This window comes from Mustela putorius, unplaced genomic scaffold (assembly GCF_011764305.1).
Source record: "Mustela putorius furo isolate JIRA1106 unplaced genomic scaffold, ASM1176430v1.1 tig00000788_pilon_pilon_pilon, whole genome shotgun sequence".
Taxonomy (NCBI): domain Eukaryota; kingdom Metazoa; phylum Chordata; class Mammalia; order Carnivora; family Mustelidae; genus Mustela; species Mustela putorius.
The window spans coordinates 10,513,552-10,537,380 of record NW_025421481.1 but is presented as its reverse complement, the minus strand read 5'-3'; positions in this window follow the sequence as shown (position 1 = coordinate 10,537,380).

The following is a 23,829-nucleotide window of genomic DNA, read 5'->3' as shown; positions in this document are numbered from 1 at the left end:
ATTGTTTTAAAATCCTTAAACACAGGGGCGCCTGGGTGGCTCAGTAGGTTAAGCCGCTGCCTTCCGCTCAGGTCATGGTCTCAGGGTCCTGAGATCGAGTCCCGCATCGGGCTCTCTGCTCAGCGGGGAGCCTGCTTCCCTCTATCTCTCTCTCTGCCTGCCTCTCCGTCTGCTTGTGATCTCTGTCTGTCAAATAAATAAATAAAATCTTAAAAAATAAATAAATAATAATAATAATAAAATCCTTAAACACATAATGATATTCAAAAGTAAAATTGGGGGCACCTGAGTGTCGCAGTAAGTTAAAGCCTCTGCCTTCCGCTCGGGTCATGGTCTCAGGGTCCTAAGATCGAGTCCCGTGTCTGGCTTTCTGCTCCCGGCCCCCTCTCTATGCCTGCCGCTCTGCCTACTTGTGATCTCTGTCTGTCAAATAAATAAATAAAATATTTTCTAAAAAAAAGTAAAATTTTATCGTACAAATTTATTTGAAGACTAGTTTATAAAGTAAAAGGAATTAAACTGAGCACTTACACTGCCTATCCTTGAAAATTATATTCCCTACATAAATATTCAAAGAGGGACACATGGGAGGCACAGTCAGTAAAGCGTCCAACTCTCGGTTTCAGCTCAGATTGTGATCTTTGGGTTGTGGGACTGAGTCTCCTGTGGGCTCTGCACTCAGCTTGGAGTCTGCTTACGTTTCTCTCTCCCACTCTCTTTTCCCCTCCCTCTGCACTCTCTCTCTAAAATAAGTAAATATATTTTTTTAATTTTGAATTTTTAAAAGTTTTTTTTAAGATTTTTTTCCCTCTCTCCCATTCTCTTTTTCCTCTCCCTCTGCACTCTCTCTAACATAAGTAAATATATTTTTTTAAAATTTGAATTTTTAAAAGTTTTATATATATATATATATATATATATATTTTTTTTTTTTTTTTTTTTTTTTACTTGAGAGAGAGAGAGCATGAGAGGGGAGAAGGTCAGAGGGAGAAGCAGAGTCCCTATGGAGCTGGGAGCCCAATGCGGACTTGATTCCAGAACTCTGGAATCATGACCTGAGCTGAAGACAGACCCTTAATCAACTGGGCCACCCAGACACCCCCAAAGATTTTTTTTAAGTAATCTCTATACCCCAACACGGGGCTTGAGGTCACAACTCAAGATTAAGAATCACATGTTCTACTGGCTAAGCCAGCCAAGTACCCCAAAGAAATTTCTTTAGATCTCAAATAATACAGAAAAAAATATATAAAATTTGGGATGCCACCATTTTTCAATTCTTAATGAAATAATGGACCAAGGCAAAGATTGTCAGTATCTGCTAAGACATCAGAAAAAAATAAAAAGCCAGATACTGATGTGCTTACTGCTGCGATGCAGTGAGAAGGGCATAGCGACATTTGTGAAATATTCCTGCTCCCCACAGGGTGCCTGGGTAGCTCAGTCAGTTAAGCATCTGTCTTCAGCTCAGGGCATGTGGGATCGGGCCCCGAGCCGGGCTCCTTTGCTCAGTGGAGAACCTGCTTCTCCCTCTTACTCTCCCTCTGCCTGTAGCTCCCCCTGCCTGTGTTCTCTCTCACAATATCTCTACATGTCAGATAAATAATTATAATCTTTCAAAAAACTCCTGCCCCCCCAAAATAAAATTCAAATATCTTCAAACCTCTAGATCTAACAGTCAGATAATAGTAAATATTACAAAGGTAAAAAGAACATGACGAAATGACAACATAGGGACATAATCAGCAAAATCCTGAATGCGAGAAATTATGTGACAAATGACCCAGTTTCTTCAACAAATAAATGGCAGGAAATAAAAAAGGGAAGAATTACGATAGATTAAGAGACTTGAGAGATATATCAACCAAAGCAATTGTTTAAACTGATTCAAACAACTGTAAAAAAACAAAAAATGAAAATCTGAGAAAATTATTTAAATTCTGAACATATTATATTCAGGAATTATAGACTTTTGTTAAGTGATACAGTGGTGTGTGGTTGTTTTTAAATTGAAATAATTATTTATGAATGAAATAATACATCTGGGTACTATCTGGGATTTGTCTTAAAATAATCGGAACAAGTGGGATGTTATACAGATCTGTGGTTCTCAAACCTTAGTGGACGTACAAATCGACTGGATAGATGGTTAAAACCCAGATCCCTGGACCCTACTTTGGAGATTCTGATTCAGTAATCTGGGGTGAAGCCGATGAATTTGCATTTCTAAAAATATCCCATGTGACACTGATGCTGCATGTCCCAGGGTCTCATTTTGGAGGATGAAAAAGATTGGTTTTTTTTTTAAGATTTTATTTATTTATTGGACAAACAGAGATCACAATCAGGCAGAGAGGCAGGCAGAGAGAGAGAGAAAGAAGCAGGCTCCCCACGGAGAAGAGAGCCTGATGTGGGGCTTGATCCCAGGACTCTGGGATCATGACCTGAGCCGAAGACAGAGGCTTTAACCCACTGAGCCACCCAGGTGCCCGAAAAAGATTGGTTATCGATAAGTGATCACGGAAAAAGCTGGTATTATGCATGCAGTTAATTTTTTTTAAATGTAAGCTCTGTGCCCAATGTGGGGCTCCAACTCATAACCCTGAGATCAAGAGCCACATGCTCTACTAACTCAGCCAGCCAGGCACCCCCAGCAGATAGCTCATTATACTGAATATAACTGAACCAACATGCATATGGAGGGGGAGGGCAGGGTCTCCCATACCACCAAGCAGTTCTCCAGACACCAACCGGGTGGCCTACAGTTCAACTCAATTCTGACGCTGTCTACCTGGGGACAACTTCAGATTCCACAAGTTAAGGGATCAGTCTCACGAGACTGAGTTCCCAACCCCATCCCCTTTAGATGCCAATCACAGGTCTAGGCTATCACCTGTGCTTCTGACTGACAGGCTATAAATTGGAGGTTCCCATGACTCCCTCCTCAGGTTTGATTAATTTGCAATAGTGGCTCACAGAACTCAGAGAAATGCTTTACTTACTAGATTACTGGCTTATCACAAAATGATAGAACTTGGGAGTACCCAGATGGAAAAGATGCACAGGGCAAGGCATGGGAAAGGGGCACAGAGCTTCCATGCCCTCTCAAGGGCCCCCACACCTTGAATCTTCACATGTTCAACCCTCAACCAACATACAAGCTCTCCAAACCCCACCCTTTTTGTGGGGGCTCTATTACATTACATAGACATGATTGATTAAATCACTGGCCATTGGCAATCGATTCAACCTCCAGCACCTCTCCCCTCCCCTGAGGTTGGGGAGGAGGGAGCGGTGGGAATGAAGTAAGTTCCAACTCTCTGATCACATAGTTCCTCTGGTGACCAACCACCATCCTTAGATGCATTGCCAAAGTCACCCCATTAATATTAACAAAAGACACCTTCGCTGCCCTCCTCCCTTAAGAAATCCCAAGGGTTTTAGGAGCTCTATGCCAGAAACCCTATCTCATAATATCACAATACTCTTCTTCCTACTTCAGCATGTGCTTAACCTTCTTCATAATAAAATTTTTTTATAAAATTCATATGCCAGCCCCTGACAACTTCATTATGTCTGCCAATTTTCCCCATGAATTTACATACTGCAATATGAATTTTTATTACAAATTAACCTCATTTTATTTATCCCTTATACTACAGTTAGGGCATTTTATATGCATATATATTAATGATTAGAGGTAGGTTGCTTTATATATACTTGTTGCATTTGAGGATGGTGAAGAAGTGTTACAAATATTTATGATAAAGTGGAAATATTGAGTCCTGGAGGGGTGAAAACTGCTAGTACAAGACAGTCTGTGGGAAAATGAAGGCTATGGAGAAAAGCAAGCCCCCATGGCTGAAAAGGGGGATCGGTGCGAACCAAATCAGAGACCCAGGCCCACCAGGAGTTCCCTTTCCCTAATAGAGAAGCTTAACTAATCCGAAGTCTTCCTGAATCCTCCTAGAACATGTTCTTGTTCACCGTTTGGGATTTCCTGAGTATTCAAGATGGGAAAATGAGTCTGAAAACACATCGACTTTTCTCCGACCAGCAGTAGACTAGTTATTAACATTCGGCGAAGTTGTCCGAGATCTCCATTTCACTGAACTGCAGCCCAGTACCAGACAAGAGAATGGTTTGAGAAAGATGGCCGAAGGCAGTGGCTGCACTTTGGACTCCAAAGGGAAGGAAAATACTGACAGTCTGGGCCCCACCCTGTGATTCTGATTTCATAATCAAGTGTAGGGACGCCTGGGTAGCTCAGTTGGTTGATGTCCACCTTTTTGGCTCCCGCCATGATCTTGGAGTCCCAGGATCAAGTCCTACTTTGGGCTCCCTGCTCAGCAGGGAGTCTACCTTTTTTAACCCTGCCCTTCAGCCTGCGTTCTCTCTCTAAAATAAATAAAATCTTAAAAAAAAAAAAAAAAGAACTGCTAAATTTGTCACTTTTTTTATAGAACACCATTTTTTACTTGAAAGAATGCTGACACAGTGGCTGTTTAGACTTGGGTATTTGGGAGACAGCCTCTCAAAAATAAAGTGAGCCAGTCACTTTGAGGAAAACAAGTGACAATATTAGATGCCAATGGTGAAATCTGAGTTTTCAAGGGAAAACTGAAATTTGGAAAACTTGTATCTACCATAATGAGCTTGACTCCATACCAATATTAGAGATTTCTGTGGTAAATTGGTAGTGATATTAATAAATGTGATTTGGGAGATATTGTGTAATCAAATGTGTTAACACTTGGCGATTCATATAACTCAGCCAGTATTCTCCAGATGAATAGTGTATCATGTTACAAAATCATGTATGGATGATAGAACCATTCAAAGAATGAGTTAGACCAACTGATTTTAAGGTAACAGGGTACTGTAAGGTTTCAGATTCCACACTGCGACTAACCTTCAAAAACTACCACCCATGGAGGCACCTGGGTGGCTCAGTCAGTTAAGCATCTATCTGCCTTTGGCTCAGGTCATGATCCCGGGGTCCTGGGATGGAGCCCAGGGTCAAGCCCTGTGCGCTCCCTCATGTTCATTCGCTCTCAAATAAAACCTTAAAAACAAAACAAAACAAAACCACTACCTATGGAGTTCTGGTGTAGCACGAAGAATATCCACAGATAGCTGAAAAGGCCACTAAAATACCCCATCCCCTTTTTTCAACTACATAGCTGTACGCCAGATTTTCTTCATACACCTTAACCTACAGGAGTGGAAAACCTTTCCCTTTCTCCCATCCAGATTCTTTGGCCCAAGAAATTGACAGAAGAAAAACAACAGGAGAAAAACGAATTTAATTTTGTGCTTATAGGAGCCCACACGAAGACACGGGACCCTCCAGCAGGCTGGTAATTGAGGCTTATATACCATTCTGAGCCAAGGAGTAGGGGATTGAAAAGGGGAGGGAGATAACTCACAGGAAGGTGAAAAGAGCAGATGTTCGGTAAACAAATGTCTGCCATGCCGGGCCATGCAGACAAGTCTTTCAGATCTAAAAAGTTATTTTTGGTAAGAGCTGTCTTCCTGGTAGAGGTTCCCTATCTGGATTCTTTTAGGCAGTTAAGGAGGAAATGAGTAGCTCTCCCTGAGTCTGTTCTTAGGTCTAAATAATCCAGGCCAAAGTGGCACATTCTAGGGCAGCCTGCCCCAGACCCCCCTCCCCCAAACCAAACAACACATCACACTAGACAGAATGCAGAATCGGGGATTAGAATCCCAGTTGTCTCCTCTTAAACTGAATATTAAAGGGGGGTCAGGCTGGCTCAGTTGGTAGAGCATCTGACTCTAGATCTTGGAGTCATGAGTATGAGCCCCACATTGGTCATAGGGCTTACCTAAAAGTAAATAAACTATTAATGAGGTCTTAAAAGGGGGTGCCTGGGTGGCTCAGTGGGTTAAGCATCTGTCTACCTCTCAGGTCATGATCCCAGGGCATCATAGTCATTGAGGGTCTCAAAATTTGTAAAAGCTTAAGGGGATCTCGGGACCAAACATGTTGAGCATGTTCTAGAATTCCAGAAGTGTTCTATTTCTCAGTTTTATGGTGGCTACATGGATGTTTGTTTTGCAGTTATTTCTTACAGTATGTATAATACTTTTACATACTTTTGTAAATGTTGTATTTCATGATTTTTAAAATTGCTATTAAGGAAGCTGGTTCCTTGCTTATTAAAAGGAGCAAGGCTTTGGAAGTAAAAATTCATGATTCGGGGTGTCTGGGTGGCTCAGTTGTTAAGAGTCTGCCTTTGGCTCAGGTCATGATCCCAGGGTCCGAGGATCGAGCTTCACATCAGGCTCTCTGCTCAGCAGGGAGCCTGCTTCTCTCTCTCCCACTCCCCTGCTTGTGTTTCCTCTTTCACTGTGTTTCTCTCTGTCAAATAAATAAATAAAATCTTTAAAAAAAAATTAATGATTCAAGTTCTCTTTATCTGTGTTAACCCGTTGTATGGTTTTGGGGAAAAAAAAAAAAAAGACCATTACAACCCCAGCTTCCCTAAAGCATGAAAGTGCTTTTTATCAACTGTCATGTAGAATGCAAGTGTCAGCCATTATTAGGGCAGGAAGTAGCAACATGTATCCATTGAAAAGTTTCTCTCTCCCGGTGAACCTGCCTGTGACCTTGAAGCGGATTTTTAACTGACAGTTCCTTAAACCGTCATGTTTTCCATTTTTTACTTCCAGAATACCTGAAGTTAGATTTGGGGTTTTTTGGTAGGTTTGTTACAGATTACTTCTCCTCCAAATAGCCCTTAATCTTCTTGATGTATCTTTCTTAAACTGCCTCAACTTATATGTAACTCAATATCATCAACGACTTCAAATACTTTGTGGAAAAAGAGCAAGACAGGAAATCTCACATAAATAATAAAGGACACGGACGGTAACAGGAGAGCACGGTCCTTGCGTGTCCTCTTTCTACAGGTTGTGAGGCAATGTTTGTGGCAATCACATTTCCCTCTTTCTGCAGCCCAACACCCTCAGATAAGTAAATAAAGTGCAGGACTTTCATTTCCAGGCAGTTGTCATAGCAACTTTTGACTACCCGGAGAAGAAGGAATTCTCATATCTTAAGCCCGACTCCAGAAGAGCTAAAAAGACACAAAGACTAAAAGGAACATGAAAGAATGATCTGCAGGATATGAAGAAACTGGGTATCCCTTATTCAGAACTTGCCCACTAAATACATGTACCCTTCTCCCTGACACAGACTTCCCCTTCTAGATCTCAGAACTCAACAGCTGTAGACTAATAACAATTACCATTTATCATTTACTAGACGAGAGACACATAGAACATTACATACATTTGGGTGTTTTTTTTTTTAAATACTCCCAACAATACTACAAGTGTGATACTATTTTTGTCCACATTTTACTGACGACGAAATTGAGTGTAGAGAGAGAGAGAGAGATGAAGCCATTTACAGTAAGCTACGCAAGAAGTACTCAAACTGAAGCCTTCAACACGGTTGACCACTTGCTAAAACACTTCTCTAATTTTCTGGATTTCCTCCCACTTTACCGAGCAAATGCTTTGTCGGCTCCTTTGTTTCTGCCTGACCTGTAAATGCCGGCACACCCAGGATTAAGGCCTGGGCACTCTCTCCCCAGATGATCTCTTCCAGTCCGGCAACTTTACATGCTTTCTGTGTGTTGCTAATTCCCAAATGTATATATCCCACCCCAGACATCTCCCATGCATTACAACTGCTTCTTTGACACTTGGATATCTGATAAATATTTCAAAGATAATAAATCTTGTACAACTCCTGTCCTTCAGTCTTTCCTGTTCAGTAAATGGCAGCATTATCCAAATGGATACAGGAACCCAAATCCCTGAGTGCTCCTTGATTTCTCCTCCGCTCCACTCCCGCCCCAGCTGCTAATGTAGAAACAAATCAGTCACATTTATATCCAAGATCTATCTTAAATCTACTTCTTTTCATCTCCTTTACCACCACTGTAATGAAGACCACTGTCTTACCCCTCGACTCCTAGTCAGTGACTTCCCAACCAAGGCCCCTGCTTCTACTCTCCAGAGAACAACCAGAATGAGCTTTCAGAAACCATACACTGGACTTTCCTAGCTTCCAAGCTAGCAATGCCTTCCCTATTGCTTACATACAATCTGGACTCGTGGCAGCAGCCTAGAAGGCCCGACGTGGGCTAGCTCCTCCTTCCTGCCCAGCTTCTCCATTATTCTGCTGGAATATTCACAATATTCTTTCCTTCCCCTCTGTTCAACACAAAATTCAACAGAGTCCATTTGAAAGAACTCTTTGGTTTTATTCAGTGATTCATGAATCAGGCAGCATCCCATCTCGCAGACAGAAAGGAGCTCCAAGGAGCTGAACCAAATGAAAGACTTTTAGAGGCAGAAGGGAACAGGACAAGGAAGTACATGAGCAAAAAGTGGGCTGGTTGCAGCGAGGTCATTTTCCTTTAGGGGCTGGATGTCGGGGGTCCGTTGGGCTGATGACCTCACTAGTGCTGATCAGCTAATTCCTAACTGACTAGGTTAAGATTCCATTTCTGGGAGCAGCCAAAAATGTTAATTCAGCTAAGTCTTGGTTTGGTGACATAGGGCCCACCATAATGGACTCCATTTGAGACCTGCTGTCTTGTCTTCAACACTTCAAACACATCAAGCTCCTTTTGGCCTTGGGGACTTTGCTGCATAAACAGTACGAACTATCTCAAACTTCTCTCCGCTCATCTTCTTAGCTCGCTCTTTTTCATCCTTTGGGTTTCAGCTCAAATATCATTTTTCCTAGAGACTGCCTTATCTAAAGTGGCCTCCTGTTGGATCTCTCAGTTGATCATATCATTTTTATTAAAAGCACTTATGGCCTCCGTAATCTACTCTCTTCTCCCGCCCGCAGCGACTAGAAGCTTCATAGGGTCAGGAATCATACCTTTCTTTCTCATCTCTACATTCTCAAAGCTTCGGAGCCTATAGGAGGTGCTTAATCAACACTCACGAATAGAGAAGGAAGGAAAGATAAAGAAGGAAGGGAGGGAGGAAAGAAATTTAGTGCCAGGTTCCCAACCCAGAATTATTTTGCACCAAACTTCTTTTAACTACCTCCTTATTTTTAGCTTTTCGAGATGATTCCAAGTTAGGTGATTTCGTTCTGACTCTAGACTGATGCCTGAATTTCCCAAGACCTTAAGTTTGAGATGAGGGCAGAAGAGATGGGCCAGGATTGAATAGAACTGGAAGGGTCCCCCAGTAACCACAAACCTACCTTCTCCTGCAAACTCCTTTAGCTTTGGGGAGAGGACAAAAGATAGAGACCACTACAGCATGGTGTTGACTCCCTCAGGAGTGACGGTTAAATCCTGGAAAGTAGGAAAACATACTCCCGGTCACATCCTTGCCCACCAAGTCCTCAAGATGTTCAGAAAGTTGTTTTAGAGCAAACATGATTCCAAAACGTTAGCTCTTGGGATAGAATCGACATTGCATCTCATTGTCACTCATTAATTATTGGCACTAAGATGATGTCTAAGGAACTTATAAGGAAGGAGGACAGAAGGCCGCAGCACAGGCTACTCACACCGGAAGCACTGGGAGGGTAGCCTGAGGAAACTTAGATGGAGGGGAAGAAAAATGTTTTTTTTTTTCTCCTGTACCCTTCTAAATTCTTTGGTGGGGGGGAGTGGAACAAGACAGATTAACAAAAGAAAAGCATATCAATGTATATTAAATACGGTTTACATGACACAAGAGCCTTCAAAAGAAAATGAAGAGCCAACAAAACGATTAAACCTGAGTGTTCTCACCTCAGGTTTGATGAACTGTGGTCAGTGAGGAAAGGGATGACAAGAGAGCAAGAGTGGTTCCCTCCCATTCCTCTGTGTCCCTCTGTCTTCAGAGACAGGGATGATCCTTTCCTTATGATATAATAGGGAAGGCACCTTCCACATAAGGGTTTTATGACCTGCTTCTGGAGAAGGTTAGAAAGTCCTTCCTGCACAGGCTGTTTCTCACATTTCTGCAGCTTAAAATAGTCAATGAGCCAAGGCACTATATTTTGCGTTAGCACGTTCCAGACCTCATCATGGACTTTGCTCACAGCTGAGCACTCCATACTGACCCAGAATTGATTGTAAATTCCAGTTCCTTAGAGGAGGGAATAGGAAAAAAGAGGTTCTTCCACAGAGAATACAGCTCCAATTTACACAAGTTTCCAAAGAGCTTGAATCTCAAATACCTCACTCTACTTCTAGCACCAAAAAGAAGCATGCCAAGACCTGAGAGAAATAATTTGTTATAATTTGCATGTTAGTTGGCTTTCAGGAAGCTTGGCTCCTGAGCATCTTAAATGTCAAGGATTTTAGCATTAAAACACTTAGCTTTCCACACTTTAGAAACTCTCAATGCTAATGTTTTTGTTTTCTATTTTAACTAACAATTCTTTGGCTGACATCATTCATTTTCAAAGCGCTTAAATTCCTAATAAGTAAAAAAAAAAAAAAAAAAAAAGCAAGGCTTTGGAAGAGTTTGGACCATAGTGATAGACTGAAAATTAACTTTACCCTTGACCTTGATATTGACCTGCTGTGACCTTGCAAAGATCATTTATCTTCTTTTTTTCAGTCTTTTCATTCTAAGACATAAAAATAATGTGGAGATTATTTTGGGATCACTGGAGAAAATGGATAAGTCTAGATTATTTGTAGATGTACTCATATCAAATCCAATTATGTAAATGCTATTTTTAAATATCTTTCTAATTCTGTACTATATGATTTATAAGTTTCATACAGTGAAAACAAAATTTAATTTGCTAGTTTGTCAAAATCTAATATCTCTAGTTTCCTTTCAATTAGGGTGAAAGAGCCATAGGAAAACTGAAATAATGAAGTCTCCAGAGTTAATTTTGCGTCTTTTTCTGCTGCACAAAACCATGACTCTTAACTCTCTGCCTGAAAATTTCTCATTACTCAGGGGGTTCAATTCTCATGTCCCTGACCTTGGATCTATAAACACATTTGTATATGAATAGATGTATCACAAGAAATAAGGACATCAAAGACATTAAAACTGTATAATTTCTCTAGTAAACAAAGAATGCAAATGATGAAGTTCTTGAACCTAGGTGAGGTTCAATGGAGTGAGGTTTGGAGCCGACGGCTAAGAAAGAATTCTTAAGACGTCTTTGGTGCAAAAAGGTGGTTTATTAGAGCACGGGGACAGGACCCATGGGCAGATGGAGATGCTGCGCCGTTATCCTGAGGAGTGGCTGATTATATACACAGGAGTTGGGTAGGTGAGGACAAAGAGGGTGATGTTAGTCTCTAAGGAATTTTGGAAGCAAAGTCTCCAGGACCTTGAGGGGCTAGCTATTGTTGGGAGAAAGCTTATTTATTACTAGTAGTAAAAATCTTCTTCTGAGACCCTTTAGATGTCTGTCCGTGGGCCATATGCTTGGGAATGAATCTCGACACTATCTTGGAGATCTAGAGATAAAGTTTCACATTTCTCCTATCAAGTGTCCTTGTTAGTGAGATTTGGGTTTAGAAGAAATTTAACTTTATTTAGGGCTTGAGGAACTGAGTTATTTGTGCTATTATTAGATAGCTTCTTTGTTGTAAATCTCTAGGACATTGGTAAACCAAGGGAGACTCCTGTCTTGCAGGACTGCGATCTCTGCAAGTTAACTATTTGTTTTTCTTTTAGGGCAGCCAAAGGTGCCTGGGAATGTCACACATACTACTGAGGGGAGTGGGTGGAGAGGGGGTGCAAGGTGCCAGCTTTTGCTTTGTCCTCAGCCAGCCTCCCGCGCCTTCATCACAAACTCAAATTAAGTAACTTTCTCACCTCGCCATTTGGCAAATATTAAAAAATTACAATTTCAGCATTGGCTATGGTATAAGGAAACAGGTTTTCATATAATTAATGGGAGTATAAACTGGTAAGACTTTGTTGAGGAGCAATTTAGAAATAATTATCATAAGTTTCCAGTTTTTCTCTGAACAGCATGGTAGTTCATCAAGTTACAAACATACAATATCAAGCGTCACTCGGGATGCAAAGACAAGAAACCCCTCTTACACCGTTGGCAGGAAGATAAGCTAGCATGACCATTTCCAAACATGATCTGATAAGGCTGAAGTCGTGCCTCTCTTATGACTCAGCAGTTTCACGCCTGGGCACACAGTCAAGAGAAACCTTTGCACACGTGCTCATATCCCCACTGTAAGACCAAGAAAACGGAAACAGTCCCAGCTGTCAATCAACAATGCCACAGAGTGAATTACATCCACTGGCAACGACACAGGTGACCTCAGGAACAAGCAGCAGCAATAATGTATACGGCACGATTCCACTTGTATAAAGTTCAGAAACATGCAAATCTCATTCATATGTTATTTATAGGAACATATATGTGGTGAAACTGAAAACAAGGTAATGAGACACATAAACTCAGGATAGAGGTTCCCCCTGAGGAAGGGGAGGGAGGAGGAGGCAGGCAGGGGGCTCTAAAGGTAACAAAAATGTTTAATTTTTTCCCCTTGGTGTTAAGTTAAGGGTGTTTGGTGATAAAAGTGCTTCTTTTTACTTTATAAAATTTTTTTGTATCTAGTCAATGGTTTATAAAAACAAGTTAGGGTACCTGGGTGGCTCAGTCCATTAAGTGTCTGTCTTCGGTTCTGATCATGGGATCCCAAAAGTCCTGGGATGGAGTCCCGCATCCACTCCTTGCTCAGCAGGGGGTCTGCTTCTCCCTCTCCCTGATGTTCCCCCGCTTGTGCTCTCTCTCTCTGTCAAATAAATAAGTAAAAATCTTGAAAAAAAAAACGATAGAACTTAAAAATCCAGAAAACAGCCATTAGTCAACATAAATAGAATGATTTTGTTCACATGAAACTATACCTTTTGTGCATATGAACAGCATATAAAATGTCTGCAAGGACATACACTAATGTATTGATCACTATGATTACCTAGTGACTGAGTTTGGATAGACTTTGCTCATTGTTTCACTTTACTATGTTGGTTGTTCTTATAAAGGGCATGTGTTCTTTTATTATAAAGACAAAGCTGTTTTTTTTAAAGATACAAATATTAGGATGTTTATATATATATGTGTGTGTGTTATATGTATACTTTTTAATATATTACATATTGTGCTGCAAAGAATTAACCATAACCAAAGAGAGGTCTGGCCTTTGATCCCGGCTTCTGGGCAGTAACCTCTAAGCTCCCGGGATGCCCTGTCTGTTAAGAGCGTCTTTGTTCACCTGGGGCTTTGGGCGACACCAGATCATCTATGCCTTGATGGTAGGGGGCCTGGAGCCACATGCAATCAGCTCAGTCTGCAGGTGCTGGAGGCTAAGGTCAGCCAAGCAGGCAGTAAACCATATCTCTGTGACCAAGCCCCAGTAAAAACTCTGGACACGAAGACTCAGGAGAGCTGCTCCGGTTGGCAGCACTCCATGTATATTATCATGTGCATTGTTTCTGGGAGGAGTTAGGGCTGCCCACGACTCCACCAGGAAGGACAGCTGGAAGCTTCCCACTTGGAACACTCTTGGACTCTGGCGCACGCACCTCTTCCCATGGTTGTTTTTAATCTGCATCCTTCCATGGTAATAAACTGTAACCATGAGTACTACAACTTTCAGTGAGCTCTGTCAGTCCTTCCAGCAAATTCTTGAAACTGAGAGTAGTTTTGTGGGCTCCCAAATTTACAGTTGCTATCAGAAGTGACAGTGGCCTTGGGAAGCCACAAACATTGCACATAATATTGCATATTATAACAGCAAAACAAACAAAACTTAGAGACCGCCTGTCAAACAAGAGAAAATGAGTAGAATGAATTCTGGTATAGCCACACTTTAGAATACTATTGCCATTCAAACCCTACAGAAGAATGTTTAAGTGGTATCCTAGGGAACAAGTGAGGTGCCTGGCTGGTTCAGCTGGTGGAACAAGCAACTCTTGATCTTGGGGTTGAGTCTGAGTTCCATGTTGGGTGTAGAGATTACTTTTTTAAAAAAGGAAACAAGAACTAAGACAATAAGATTTCTTTTTTTTTTTAAATTTACTTATTACTATCACTATTAATTTTCTTAATTTTACTTTGGTAAATTTACTTACTGCTATTACTATTAATATTACTTAAGTAAATTTTTATTTATTTGACAGAGAGAGAGAGATCACAAGTAGGCAGAGAGGCAGGCAGAGAGAGAGGGGGAAGCAGGCTCCCTGCTGAGGAGAGAGCCCGATGTAGGACTCGATCCCAGGACCCTGAGATCTTGGTCTGAGCCAAAGGAAGAGGATTAACCCACTGAGCCACCCAGGCGCCCCTAAGTTTTCTTTTTTAATGAAGAGTGTGCATGTGTGTGTATGTGAGAGAGAGATTCTGTGAGGAATGAATTAGGCACAGAATTTGCCTCAGAGCCCAGCATCAGATAGTCTTTCAGTGTGCACATATATTATCCAAAATCTCCTGAGCTTCCTGAGCCTGTACATGGCAGCCCCTTCTTCAGTGAAATTCTCCCTCTTACACCAACCATATGGTTACAGTTATATTACCAAATTCTTCATGGTCCCAACCCCCTGCCCTTGTTAGTCTGCAGTGGGTGACTGACTTATGTTGGGCCTGTCATGATACCCCAGCCCACTGGCCACAGCTGACTGGTGGAGGAATAGGAGAGTAAGAATTCTACCATAGAATTCTTTATAACTGAAAGTAGGAAAAAGCCCTTGTCCCTACATTGTGAAACATAGGAACTGCCAGTGGCAATCAAGAGGGAACCAATTGGCAGTGAGAGAAAATACCCAAAAACACATACAGTGAAGAGAATTAGAGGGGCATGGTTATGTTTGAAGCCACATCCAGTTTTCCCAAGACACAATTTCATCCCCTCCCCTTTGCCATATGGTTATAAGACCTTCAGTGATTTGATCTGCCTCAGTATCTTCCCAATGGGTTTCCCTTTTGCTTGGACTTTTCAAGATGGAGTTGTGTCATTGGCATTTAAGGGCGTTTATTAATAAATATACTGGCCATGTCAGAAGCGTGGCATATCTTTGATTTCTCTCTCTTACTTCCCACAAACAAGCAATCACAACATTTTGTTTATATTTCCACGTAATACCTCTCCAGCCCTTTTCTTTGATTGCAAAAGCCTCCTAACTCTATTCATTAATTCAGTTAATCAGTAAGTATGTACTGAGTGCCCAGGATATACCAACCACTTTTTCAGGTGTTAGAGAGGTAAACAGTAAACAAAACAAAGCCCCTTCCTTCATGAAGACTTCATTGTCATAGAAGGATACAATAAATATACAAACAAGCACATAATATAACGTCTAACAGTGATCAGTGCTACGAGCAAGCACTGGCCCAGTATTGCAGTAATGATCCCCAATCATGCCTTAGGTATTCCCCCTCCCACAATGATTCTGGCTTAACTCCTGGACATGTTTTAGCCAATGTGACATCACCAAACATGGCACAAGCAAGAGCTTAAAAAATACTTGTATATTGGACTTGCTTTCTCTTGCTTCTGAGAATACTTCTGCCACCATGTCAACTAGTCCCAACTGTCCCAGCCATTTCAGCTGTCCTAAGGTCTTACACACGTGAATATGGTCCCTAGATGATCCAGGCACAGCCAAGCCAGCCCAAGCCAGAAAAACTGTCAGCCATGCCACAGGATGTTTAAAAAAATAATAAATATTTGTTGTTTGCAGCCAGTAGGTTTGGGTTATGTTTTGTTACATGGCAAAAGCTAGCTGCGAGAGTGTTACAGTGAAATCAACAGTGATGAGGAGGCCTCTTTGAAGAGAGAACATCTGAACAGAGAGCTGCACAAAGAGAGAGATTAAACCATTTGGCTCTCTGAGGGAACAGAGTTTCAGGGGGAGGGAATAACATTCCAGGCAGAGGGAAGCATGTGAAGAGCTTTGAGGCAGAATGTTTGGCAAGTTCGGCGATAGTAAGTTTGTCAGAGTAGCTCGAGTTTAGTGCTCCAGGGGAAAGAGCAATAAGAAATTAGGTCAAAGAGGTGGCTGAGGATCTGTGCTATCCTACGTAAGGGTTGCCCTTTGGTATTTTGGTATTAATTACAATTACCAAATTGTAACAAGTTATCATCCCACTGGTAAAATATGTTACTTGCAATTAACAAATAGGGTTATTATTAAGCTATTGGTCTTTGCCAATCTGATAGGTGAAAAGATGGTGTTTTTTAAAAAATATTTTATTTATTTATTTGACAGAGAGAGAGAGATCACAAGTGTGCAGAGGGGCAGGCAGAGAAAGAGGAAAGCAGGCTCCCCAATGAGCAGAGAGCCCCATGTGGGGCTCGATCCCAGGACTCTGAGATCATGACCCAAGCTGAAGGCAGAGGCTTAACCCACGGAGCCACCCAGGTGCCCCAAAAAGATGGTTTTAATTTTTCTTTTTTTTTTTTTCAAAGATTTTACTTATTCATTTGAGAGAGAGACAGAGGGAGAGGAAGTGAGCATGAGCAGAGGGGGAGGCACACCCCACTGAACAGGGAGCCTGATGTGGGGCTCTATGTGGCTCTCAGTCCCAGGATCTCAGGATCATGATCTGAGCCGAAGGCAGACTCTTAACAGACTGAGCCACCCAGGTGCCCCTAATTTGCCTTTTTCTTATTATGAGTGAGGTTGAACAATTGTTCATCTAGTTTAAAGCCAATAGGATTTCTTTTCTGTGACTTGCCTACTTTTCTGCTGCGTTGTCAGTCGTTTTGTAGTTCTTCACCTACCAGAAAATAAGGCTTTGGCTGTGATTGAATCACGCGTTGAAAGAAATCAGTCTGGCTTCTGTAAAGAACAGACCGACGGGGCCACGCAAAGCATCCAGCAGAGCTGGCCGACTGCCACGCTAATGCTCCAGGTGAAAGAAGATGCCAGCTGGGATTAAAAATGGAGGGTCAGGATGGTGACAAGGGGTCAGACTCAGGATAGTATCACAGTAATAGCTAATATTCATTGTAAGTTCACTCTGTGTATTAGGCACTGCGGTAATGGCCCTGTAAGTACTTTCCCATTCTACTTCCCTAATAATTCTGAGGAAGTTGCTATTTTTTTCCACCTACAGAAGCAGGGGAAGTGGGTTTGCCAGCAAAGCCCACCCACTCCCCTGCGATGCCACACTCCCGACAGCCTCTCCTACCCGTTGTCCTACCATCTGTGCTCTCTGCAACCACAGTTCTGTCATTGTCATTCTCCTGCTTAAATACCCTACAGTGGCTCCCTAAGCCTCCGGCCTCCAGAGTCTACAGAACTGTGAAGACGTGGCCTGAGTTGACTGTTACCCCTCCCCCGCCTGCATTCCTCCCCGCTCAACGGCTGACCTGACCTGGGACACTCCCGGCCTGGAGCCCACAGACCTGCACCCCAGCTTCAGACCTGTGTGGGTTCTCCATCAACAGCACCCTTTCCTCTTCCCACTTCCTGTCCCAGACTCAGTCCCACTGGCCCCTCAGTCCCACCTTAGACGTGTATTCCTTTGGGAACTTTTTGCCTCCAAAAAATCCTGAATTAGGTGGCCCGTATCTATTTTCCCAAAGGAATCCTGAATTCTCCCCTCGGCAGGACTCAGCACACTAGCGTGCATAACTCCATCACAATCCCTCCCAACTGGACCACAAACCATTTCCAACTGTACTATAAACCCGAACACAAGCAATATTTGTTTTTTTTTCCTTAAATATTTCTATACAATGATTTTTAAAAGGTAAAGAAAATTGACAGTGCTTACAGATCAGAGTATAAAACTACATACTGGAAAAGTCTCTCTCCCCTCCTCCCACCACTTCCCATGCATTTAGTTTTCTTCTTCTACAAGAAGCTATTATAGTTTCTGTTTCTCTCCTAGAAACTGTTTATGCATATTCAAGACTACGTGTGTATTCATTTCTCCTATAAACATTTCACACAAATGCTAGCATGCCATACACATTTTGCTGTACCTTTTTTCACTTAGAATGTCTCAGGGAGCTTTCTTTTTTTTTTTTTTTAAGATTTTATTTATTTATTTTGAGAGAGAGAGAGACAGTGGAGGAAAGGGCAGAGGGAGAGGAAGAGGAAGAGAAGCAGGCCCCCTGCTGAGCACAGAGCCTGACATGGGGATGATCCCATGACCCCAAGCTCATGACCTCAAGATCATGACCCAAGCCAAATCCAAGAGTTGGTCACCTAATCGACCCAGTCCCTCTGGGGTCTTTCTATACCAATACATAAGGAGCTGCTTCTGTGTGCATGTCTGTGTGTGTGTGTGTGTGTGTGTGCACGCGCGTGCATGTGGGTGAGAGGCCCGAGCTACATTTTGTTCACTGTCACATTCCTCATTGCCTCATAGGGGGTCTGGCACATGCCAGGGACAAAATGACTCTAATTAAATTGCAATATAGGAGAGGTGCCTGTCGGTGGAGCATGTGACTCTTGATCTCAGGGTGTGGGTTCGAGCTCCATGTTGGGTATAGAGATTACTTAAAAAAAATAAAACATTTTAAAAAAGAAATTACAATAGAGTGGCTGGATGATGGACATTGGGGAGGGTATGTGCTGTAGTGAGTGCTGTGAATTGTGTAAGACTGGTGGTTTACACACCTGTACCCCGAAACAAAGGATACATTACATGTTAATAAAAATGAAAAATAAAAAAAGAAACAAATTATAATACAGGAAATTGATAAGTGCCAAGGATATTCAAATGACTAATAAACACACAGAAACATGTTCATCATCATGACTCTGCAGAGACATGTGAATCAAAAGCATGGTGAGAACTTACCACCCACCCACCAGAATGGCTAAAAAAAAAATCAAATGAAGATCCGGTAATAGCTAGTGTTAGAGAAGACACGGCCCACCTGAAGCCCTCACACTCGCTGCCGAGAACGTAGATGGATGCAGCCACTTTGGGAAAGTGGTGATAAGAACTACTAAAGTGGAACATATGCTTAAGCTATGACACACACTCTATTCTTAGGTGTGCATCCAACAGAAATGCTGGATGTGTTCACCAAAAGACACATAGAAAAAAGTGTGCAGTGAAGGATTGACCTTGCCCAAAGAAAGATTGGGTCCTTCGCCAGCTCCTGGAAGGTAACCTCTAAGCTCCGCTAATGTCCTGCCTGAGAAGAGTGTCTGTGCTCTCCTGGGGATTTTGGACCACACCAGCTTGCTTATGCCAGCAGTGTGACTTATGGTTAGGGCCTTAGGCCACCTGGTATCAGCTTGACATCTGGAAGAGCCACACAGCAGTCACCATATCTACATAACTTATCCGCCCCCCCCCCCGAAAAAATTCCTGGACACAAAGGCTATTGCCTCCTGGCTGGCTATATTCCATGCCTGTTGTTATCCGTCATTGCTGAGAGAAGTAAGTGCTGGGAAAGGACAACTATGAGCCCCCACCGGGAACGCTCTTGGATTTGCCCTCTAACCCTTTTCCCATTGCTGATTTTAGTCTCTGTTCTTTCATTGTTGTAGACCATAACTGTGCATATAACAGCTTTCTCTCCGAATTCTGAGCTCTGCCAGTGCGTTGTTGAACCCAAGGAGGGTCTGGGGTACCTCTCAGAGAGCAACAAGAATGTTCACAGAAGCATTATTCGTAACAGATAAAAACTGGGGGGAAAACCCAAATGACCATCAGCAGTAGAATATATAAACCAAACTTGGAGGTTCGTACGGCGGAGTACTCTAGAGCAAGAAAATAAACAGTACAACTGCACGGGACCATAGGCATGTATCTCTCAAACGCAATATTGAACAAGGGAATATACACAAAGGAGTACATAGTGTCTGATTTCATTTCTCGGGGGTTCAAAAACTAATCTATGGTGACAGAAGTTTGAATAAGGTTGCCTTTGGCATGGAGCAGAGGGAGAGGAGGCAAGCTCTGTAGCATCTCTTATAGGAGCATTCATCCCCTTCATGGAGCTCTACCCTCATGACCCCACCACTTCCCAAGGGGCCCACTTCCTAATACCATCCCCTTGGGAATTGGGATTTCAACATATGAATTTGGGGGGAGGAATACAAACATTCAGTCCATAACACTGGGAGAGGGCACAGGGGTGTTTCTGGGGTACTGGTAATGCTCTGGTTTCTGATCTGGGTGGTGGTTAGAGGGGGGATTCACTCCACAAACATTCATCAAGTTTGACACACGATGTGTGCACTTTATGTAATACATATATGTACATATAATATGTATATTATACCTCTACAAAGTTTGCTGCCGGGCACACCTAGTACAGTGTCAATGAAGGAAATGGGAAGAGGGGGAGAGGGAAAGGGAGAGAGGAAAGCGGAGGGGGCAGGGGAGAGGTATAGGGAGTCGGAGGGGGAGGGAGGAAGGGCAGTGACTAATGCTAAGTGCTGGCAAGTGCGCAGAGTAACTGGAATTCTGGGCTGGACAGACTTGCCAAATGGTAGGACCACTCTAGAGAATGGTTTGACAGTTTCCTACCAAGTGAAACATACACTGACCACGTGATCCAGCGATCCCACTCCAAGGAGTTCCTCAAAAGAAAGAAAAACGTATTCACACAAACACTTGTCTGCAAACGAGCAGCTTTACTCATTAGCTTAAAAAAACCTGAGAGAACTTAGATGCCCTTCAACAGGCGAGTGAGTAAACGGGCTGTGATGCATCCACCCGGCGGAGCGCGCTACTATTCCATTCAGCACGGAGCTAGAGCTTGCACCAACCGCGAGGGCTCTCAGGCACCAGGCCACGTGAAAGAAGTCCACCCAGAAGAGCTCCCCCTAGACGGTTCCTCTTCTATGACGTTCTGGGAGAGGCAAGACTTCAGTGACAGAAAACAGATCCCTGGCTGCCTGGAGCTGGCAGGTTGTGGGAGGGGTTGACGACAAAAGAAATTATATTCAACTCCCTACAAGGGAATTCTGGGGCCCTGGATGCCTGCCACCACGTGACTCTGCTGCTGTTGGCAACTGTAGGTATTTGTCAAAACTCAGAGCTGTCTGCTAAAAAGGATGAGTTTTACCTGTACCCAAAGGATACCTCCCTAAACCTCAAAGGATGTATAAAAATGTTCAAAGCTTCCTTTAAAATGATAATGGGTGCCACAAGAGATGTAAGGAATGAAGCCCCGAATACGGAAAGTTTCTTTCGAAGCAAGAATCAGGAAAGCTTTGAAGGAAACGTTGGTGTTAGAGCCGGGCCTGGAATGTGAATGATGCCTGGGAAGTCACCATCTTGAAGAACTAATTTCTAAACATGAATTCGTAGGAGCAAATACCAGAGAGAATCCTGTCTGTGCTTTTACCATTAGCACCTCTGCCGGAGACACAAACCAGCTAAACTCTCAGAGTCACTTAGAATCCTCGTGCAACGATACAGCGGCCACATTGCGTCTGCTGAAGAAACTATTCAGGGGCTCAGAGAAGTGGGGTCCTTGGGTCGTGCAGGAACTTCCAAGCTTCCTCCACAATGTTGGTCCCTTCAGAGTAAGAATGTCCCAGTGATGATAAACCTAATACTTACATTGCACTTACAATGTGCTAGGTCCTGTTCTGAATTTTTACATATATATTCGTATATAAAAATATAATTTAATACATATACATATAAATAGATTTTATATGTAGAATCTCTATATTTCATATATATATGTTTAAACTAATAAATATACAGTATATAAAATATGTATCATTTTATCTCTATAAAATATGGAGAGATAGATGAGTCCATCCTCCCAGCAGCACTATGTGGCAGGTGATTTTATTATCAACCTCATTTTACAGATGAGAAACTAGGGAACAGCTGCTTAAGGAACTTGCTCGGGGTACAGAATTAAGGAGGGTGGAGGCAGCCTTCAGTCTGAGCGGTGTGGCCCCAGAGCCCGTGTCCCTGAGCACAACGTTGGAGCCTCTTCCCGTACAAACACTGGTCAAGTGAGATCCGGAACGTGAGCCCGCGCTCTGCGCCTGGTCTGGAAGGAGGCACTGGCGTCCCCATCTGCCCTTCCACAGCCATAAGCAAGGAAGGCAGACCGGCAGGGGGGATGCTCATTTCCCCCCTGGAATTCAGCCCCCGACCCCAGTGACCAGCAAAGCCTCTGTCAGGTGATAAGGAGGCCTCGCCACCAAGCTGGAAGCAGTGCCGCAGAGCTGTTCACAAGTGCTAACACGAGTCAGACAGCCTTCCTTCCCAGCCTGCCTTCCCCCTTTCGGTAACTAGGAAACCTGGAGCTAGTGACTTCTTAACCTCTCTCTGCTTCTGCTTCTTTATCTGCAACATAAGAGAAATAAAACTACCTACTGAGTAAGAGAAATAATACGAGTAAAAACTTCGAACGGTGCCAGGCATAGTCAGGGCTCCAAAAATGCTATTACAGTGAAGCCTGCTGCGTTGGGCAGACATTTCCGCTGTAAGCCTGACGTTGTGGAGGCCGTCTTTTCTTCCCCCAGCTTTCCGGAGGTAGAACTGATATACGGCATCCTGTAAGTTTAAGGTGTACAACATGTTGACTTGATTCACTAATATACTGCAAAATGACTGACCATACCAGTAGCTAGCACCCCCATCCCATCCTGTAATGATTTTTTGTGTGTGTATGGTGAGAAAATGTAAGATCTACTCTCCTAGCAACTTCCAAGCGTAGACTACAGTATTATTTGCTGCGGTCGCCATGCTGTGCATTAGAGCCTCAGGACTTGCTGTCATGGCTGGAAGTTTGTACCTTTTAACCAATCTCCCCCTTCCCCCTACCCCCCAGAAGCCCCCAGTAATGTCCCCTCTTCTTTCTGTTTCTATGAGTTCAGCTTTTGTTTTTTTTAAGATTCCACATATATGATGGGAGCGAAAGCTCCCTTGACCTTGACCTTGACGATGGCTGCTTGTCTCTCCCTTCCCTGGCGGGGTCAGAGGACTTTTCCTGTCCTGCTGTCAGTCTGGAGTGGCTTCTCCCCAGCCTGAGCCAGGCCGGTGGTTCTCCTGGTTGCTTCCTGCGGCCGGCACTTTTTCTTGTCTCTAGCTATTATCATAGCCTTCTTCGGTTCATAAATACAGCATTAAAAAGTCATTGGCTCCTCTCCTTTTCCCATGTTCCACAGCTGTAATAGGTCCCCCAGGAACAGGAGTCTAGACCCAACCGCAAGCTGGGATAAGGAATAGGAAAATGAATTCTCTTGCGGTAAGGTTTTATTTAATGCTGTTTTTAGGAGCGGAAGCCTGTCCTCGCTACTCCCTGCAGCTTTGCGACGAGGCTGGGATTTCGGGCCTTTTCAAGACTGCAAATAGGCCTGACCCATCTGGCGAATCTCTAAGTCAACTCCTCTGTAGTGCACCACTGCTCCAAACTGGAGATATTTAAATTCAACTTTCTCCCCGACCTGGAGGAAAACAAACATCGTAGTGCTGCTTTAAGGGTTCCCACGAAGTCCCTGATGCCCCGGATCAGAAGGATGTAAATAGCAGAGGCGGTCTCTTCCCCTGGGTCATTTGCACGTGGTCTACTGGAGGAGAAGTCATTTGGAAGAACCCTTTGAAACTGCAAGAATGTCCCCAAAGGGGGTCCGTATTTTTAAAAACTCTGTACCTCTTCCTCCTCCTTATTTAAAAATTGCCTTCTCTCTGGGAGGCAGATCGAACCCTTCCGGCATCTCCGCACCTCCCCTCTTCCTCCTGGCTTTCCAAACCAAAGGGTGGAGTCTTTACAGAGTCTGAAAATGCCTCAGATGCGTTTGCCTCCTCAGCCTCTCTTGGGGCCGAGCGCAGACATGTGACCTGATTCCGGGCAGTGCAATGTGGGGAGATCTGACGGAGGGCATCTAAGAAAGGTTTCT